The sequence below is a fragment of the Chrysochloris asiatica genome, unplaced genomic scaffold (assembly GCF_000296735.1).
Source record: "Chrysochloris asiatica unplaced genomic scaffold, ChrAsi1.0 scaffold00104, whole genome shotgun sequence".
Classification (NCBI taxonomy): Eukaryota; Metazoa; Chordata; class Mammalia; order Afrosoricida; family Chrysochloridae; genus Chrysochloris; species Chrysochloris asiatica.
In genome coordinates, this window is record NW_006408622.1 from 3461176 (window position 1) to 3467406 (window position 6231).

Below are 6231 nucleotides of genomic sequence, written 5' to 3' on the forward strand. Positions count from 1 at the left end.
TGAGGTGCAGATGAATTCTACCCCATTGTGAACCTGAATTCAGCTTTTTGGTTCTCCTTGGGATACCTGTCAGGTTGTTTCTTTTCTAATCCCAGCTGAGTGCAGCCAGGAGCTCCACAGATCGCTGTGTACTTAGGAGGAACCAGGGAAAATGGCAGAGGCTTTCAGAGATCCTGTGGAACCATCCCTCTGTCACAAACCTTCCCCTTCTTGTTACTTCTTTTCTCCATCACTGAACACCTCACCGTTATTCCCACAAGCCTTTGGGTTCTCTTTGCCTTTGCATACAATATTTCCTTATCTTAGAAAGTTTGGCACTTACCCTTTCTCCCCTTGGTCAATTCCTATTTGTCCTTCAAAGTCACCACACTATGGAACGTCTCTGTGCAGAACCTCTCTCCTTTAGCTGAGCTTTCTGGGTTGGTTATCTGGACTTTTCTGTTATCTGGGACTGCTCTGACCACACTGTGTTATATGTTGTTGTTAAGTGCTGTCAAGTTGGTTCCGACTTATAGCGACCCTGTATAATAGGGTTTCCACGGAGCACTGGTGGGTTTGAACTATTAACTCTTGGCTAGCAGTCTGAGGCTCATTCAACAGCACTACACCAAAACTCCAACATGTTATGTAAGTCTCTGTTTATAAATGTCTGTCTGCTACTGTCTCTCATCTCTCCCGACACATAGTAGGTCTTCCATCAGCACTTGCTGAGCAAGTTAATACTCACCTATAAACCTAAACCAATCCCGCTGCCCTCAAGTCAATTCCAGCCCATAACGATCCTATAGACAGATGCGAACTGCTCCTTAGGACTCCTGAGACCGCAATTCTTTACTGGAGAAGTCTCCCTCATCTTTCTCCTTCAGAGCAGTTGGTGGGTTTGAACCACCCACCTTGATATTAGCAGTCCGACACTTAACCAACTGAGCCATCAGCTTGGCGGGGTTGTTATTATGTGCCATTGAGTCGGTACCGACTCATAGTGACCTTATGCACAGCAGAACGAAGCACTGCCCGATCCTGGGCCAACCTCACAATTGTTGTCACGCTTGAGTCCATTGATGCTGCCACTTTGTCAATCCATCTCACTGGGGGTCTTCCTCTTTTTCTCGGACCCTCCACCTTACCAAACATGATATCCTTCTCCAGCGGCTGGTCCCTCCTGACAGTATGCCCAAAGTATGAGAGATGAAGTTTGGCCATCTTGGCCTCCAAGGAGCACTCTGACTGTGCTTCTTCCAACACAGATCTATTGGTTCTTCTGGCCGCCCATGACACTTTCAATATGCTTTTGAGTTCGGGTGTTGGAGGAGAATATTGGCGGGGTATTAGACTTTTATTCTTGGACTCTCAGCAATAGCATTATGCTTTTATCATGGTGGAAACAGCCACAGAGCTGCTTGTGGTCAATGACTGTATAGTAGGAGACTGCCTCCAAGGGGTAACCCAAAGCTGCACCCTTTCAACAAGTTATAAGATTGTATGTTGACATCTGTGTGTTAAGACTCAGCTAAAGAGATGCTAGAGGAAGTAGCATGAAAACAAGACTGGTCTGTGGGAGATGTCGGTGGAGACACAGAAAACGTGCTCCGATAAAGTGGGGTATCGCTCTGACATTGTGGCTTCCCACCCTGCTTGCGTTTATTGACTCCAATGTCCTGTGGTTAGAGCTGAACCCTTGGAAGTCTGAATTTAACTGAGACTGTGGGCGGTTTAGCAACTTACTGTGCTCCTCCTTGTCAAGGCTAGAAGCAGCTCAGTCCTGTGAGAAGGACATAGAACCCGATAGCATGGAGGGGGCCCCGGCCAGCTGCCCTGGGAGGCCCCAGTTAGATGTCCCTGGCCTGCCCTCCCCACAACTGATGCTGTGAGGAACTCACTGCTCCTTTCCAAACCATTTATTGCCACTTACCACGGGCTTCATCTGCATCTGTTGCCGAGAGCAGACTGATCCCAGTTGGGAAGCCGGGAGGCTGTTTCTCACCCTTACTGACATAAGCTATGACTCTCGAAGCTGATGACACACTCGAGAGAAGGTCAAATGCTCACTAGAAAGGGATATTTGTTGCCTCTATGGTTTAATCCCTGTTCCTAAAGAAGCCATAGGTGCTAATGGCTGGTGGGATGAGCTGTCCTCGTCCCCTGGGAGCCAGGGTACAGTCCCCTGCACCTTGTGCCCACATGGACACTGCATATCTGACTGGCCGGGAAACCAGAGCTGAGCTACCACAAATTCAGCCTAGAGAAGGGGCTGGTGCCTGACTCTGGGGCTCCTAGAAGCTGGAACTGCTAAAGCTGGGCAAGGGATCCTGGAGAGGACTGTGTGTTGAGGCCAGTGCTGCTGGGCATGGATGGGGTGGCCACTCTCCTCTGCCCACTTTCCATTGTTCTGTGGATCTCTGGTTTCCAGGAGTACAAGTCATGCTGGTTTGGGCCAGGATGAAGGTGCTTAGTCCTGTGAGGAACCGGAAGAGGGACATGAGAACAGGGAAGTGTCTATTGGATTTTCTGGGGGAATGACCCAAGAGTGCAGTTCATAACAAACGGTGTCCTCTTTGGTTCAACCTGAGTTAAAACAAGCAAGCCAACAACCATCCCCTCCAGGGACGTCAGTGAAAGGACATTTTTAGATTTCTTGGATGGGAGAAAAGCCTTCAGACTTTGCCTAAATCAAGTCTCCTTCCAGTCCTGGATTTGTAAAATCAGAAAGGCGTTCCAAGGGGCACACACCAGAAATCTTGCTTGACATCTCTAGCCCTCAATCCATCATGGGCCACTCAGAAGTTCTCTGTGGTGCCCTTACTGGTCTTGCCATCCAGGTACCCAGAGAGTGGGGTACAGTCTCTGATACCTATGGGTCCCCCAAGATCACTGCCTTGCTCCTTCATACCATGAGCTGCTTCAGAGTCTTCATTTCAGGGAACCTTCTGGACTGTTCCAGAAGACCTACATTAAATCATCCCCAAACGTGAAGATGTTTACTTCTGTAGTGAGAGTGTTGGGGGAAGCTGAGGCCCATCAATAGGTCGATTCTTCAGAAACAGTGCTATGCAGTTGAGATAGAGTGGAAACAGTGACAGTGACTTATTTTTGACCTGGTTTGTCTATAGTAGTCAAAGGGAAATGAGAGAGAGAGACAGAGAGACAGAGAGAGACAGAGACAGAGAGACAGAGACACAGAGAGAGATTGAGATTCATTTATAGCTTCTCCTTGAATTACACGTTTAGAATCTTGTGAGGGATCCTTCCAGAGCTCATTCATACAATGGACAATTGGATGTTTTCTGAAGAGTGAGTGGACTCTAGAAAGGGCAAGTCTGCCTTTCCAAGAAGAGGGCTTCTCTTCTTAGGAGTCTCCCCTTTGGAAAGGTAGACTTGCGTTTTTGAGAGTCCTGAGGGATTCCCACACCTACCATTCATCTTTTTCGTTTTTAAAAAATTGTGTTGAACATAAATGTACAAGCCATTTGCCATTTCACTATTCATCACGTATACAATTCAGTGACATTTGGTATGTTTTTCATGTTGTTCAATTGTTACCATTATCCTTTTCAAAACTAACCATCACCCTTAACTGATGCTCAGTGTTTCCTCAGTGCTCACTCCTGGTAACTGCTTCTGTGCTTACCTTGCCTCTCCTAGATATTTTATATCAGTGGGATAGTACAATATCTGTCCTTTGGTGACTGACCTATTTCACGCACTGTTGCTACAGCATCTATTAGGACTTCATTTCCCTTTATGGATGGGTAATATTCCATTGTGTGTATGACTGTGTTTTGTTGGTCCATTCATCCACCTTTTGGTCATTGTGAATGGTGCAGCAGTGAACATACACCCTACCTTTCTTGATCGATGGCACCTCCCATCTTCAGCCAAGAACAGACGCTGAATCTGATGTCCCTAGTTCCTTCCCGGATGTGATGTGAGGTCACTGATTGCAAATCTATGCACATATTTGTGTATGTTCCATTATTGTTGTTGTTGTGAAGTGCCTTCGAGTTGGTTCTGACCCATAGCGACCCTGTATAGGAGGAGTTGGTTCTGACCCATAGCAACCCTGCTTCCAAGGAGCAGCTGGTGAGTTTGAACCACTGACCTTGCAGTTCAAACAGCTTTGCTGTCTGGCGCATTAACCCACAGTGCCACACCACGACTCCATCTGTTCCATATGTCCCCTTAAAAGTCCAGGCCCAGTTTGATGGTGATGCTATAGGATAAGCACTGGACTGGTAACCACAAGGTTGGTGGTTCAAACCCACCAGCCACTCTTGAGAAACCCTGTACAGGATCCCTATGAATCAGAACCAACTCGCCAACACTTTACAGCAACAACAACAAAGCCAGAGAGTTGGTTTATGCAATTCTTCTACTCAAATGGGTTTTTCCTGGTGGTTGGTACTGTAGGATAAACACTGGACTGCTAATTGCAAGCTAACTGCAAGGTTGGCGGTTCAAACCCATCAGTCGCTCCTGAAAAACCCAATGCAGGATCACTATGAGTCAGAACCAATTCAACACCACTTGACAAAAACTCTTGTGGTTGGGGAGGCTCCCGCCTGTGGACGCTTTAGAAAGGAATTCTTTGGAGGCTTTGCAACTGCGTGGCAGATAACTGAAAGGATCTGGGAATTATGGAGGGGGACTGGCTGCTCCTCTATTCTGGACCCAAGGTTGCTTCAAAGAAGCTCCTTTTAGTCCACATTGCTTGTTTCCGCCAGGGTTTATTTCATCCTACCCATGCTAAGCACCTGTTCTTACCCGTCTGGGACAGATGGGTAGTGATTTGCCCCTGGGGGAGCAGTATTATGGTGAAATTCTTCCCAGACTACTGTTTCTCACCATTGGGGATGGTCCAGACTGGGTTAAGTCACAGGATTGAACCATTGAAGGAGCTGGCCCTAAATATAGTGTCCCAGTTCCGAGTCCTGCTGGGTGGCCCTACCACCTCCCATTCCTGTCCTGTCCCACTGGGGTCCCACTGGCACAAGGAGAGAGAACCTAGCTGCTGTGAGTGGGCTTGAGGAGGACCACTTGGCTTCAGAGCGAGCTGTGATGACATTTCCCAAGTTAGTTGTAAAAGTCTCTTACAAGAAATTGCTTCCATCAGAATTAGAGAGAAACAGGCTCACCAGGCTTGCAGACCCCAATTCCACTATGTTTTCCCTAAAATCTCTCAAAGGGCTGCCCTAGTCTCAGCCCTGCCTTGGTCCTCATCTCTTTCCTAAGGCGTCTCACTGGCATCAAGACGGGGACCTCAGAGGCCTCCCCTCTGTGTAGGTGATAATGTCCTCATTGTTAAATCTTGGCTTTGCTGAATTCCCCTCCCATGGGTCAGCTCAGTGCAGACAGAGATCCGGTTGAGCAGAGAGAAGGGAAGAGAACCCTGTTAATTTGCTTTATTCTTTACTTTTATCAGTAGTTCAGCTGTCCTTAGTATAAGCTGGAATATATCAAATCAAGATGTAGGGACTTCTCTCCCTTTGATCCGCTCTTAAAGGTTTGGATAAGAATAAAGGAAGCCTGAATCAGTTAGAGCCACTACAGTGGATGGAACGGCTCTTTAAGATTCCGCTGAACAGGGCGGTTGAGAGCTTGGTGGGATTTTTCACCGCTACAAAGTAGAACACTGGAGTTTCACTTCCACAGTGGGAAGCCCGAGGGTCAGGACCTTGGTGTGTCTGTGTCTGTGTCTGAGAACCTCCAGGGGGTCCCTGTCCTGCCATCCCCTCCCAGATTAGAGATTACCACTCTTCCTGTTGGGTCCATGAAAGGAATTCCACGTTTTTTTGTTTTTTTTAAAAACTTTTTATTGTGAATTGAGTGATGGTGTACAGGGTAAATCAGTTCCTCACTCAACAATTCATCCACATTTTGTTTCATGTCATGCATCATCTACAATGCACCATCACAGGAAGGGAAAAGAAGAATTCTACATTTTGCAGCATAGCCAGAAACCCAGCCCAGGTCTGTCTGAAGTCTGAGGGTCTTTTATGATTCCAAATCCACTGGGGCCTGGAGTGTCCTTGTCATCTTTAAAAACAGTCCAAGTCACAGCCATTGACCCTTGTAGGCAGGGCAGAAGTGCATGGTCTACCACAGCCTGGAGTCAGGGTTCTAATCAAGAGGCAGAGACAGCTGAAGCTCTTCCATGTTCCCCCTACACCCCCATGCTACCACCCTGCTCCCCTCAGCACCAGTGGGGCTTCGGGAGCCCAGCATGGCCCCCTG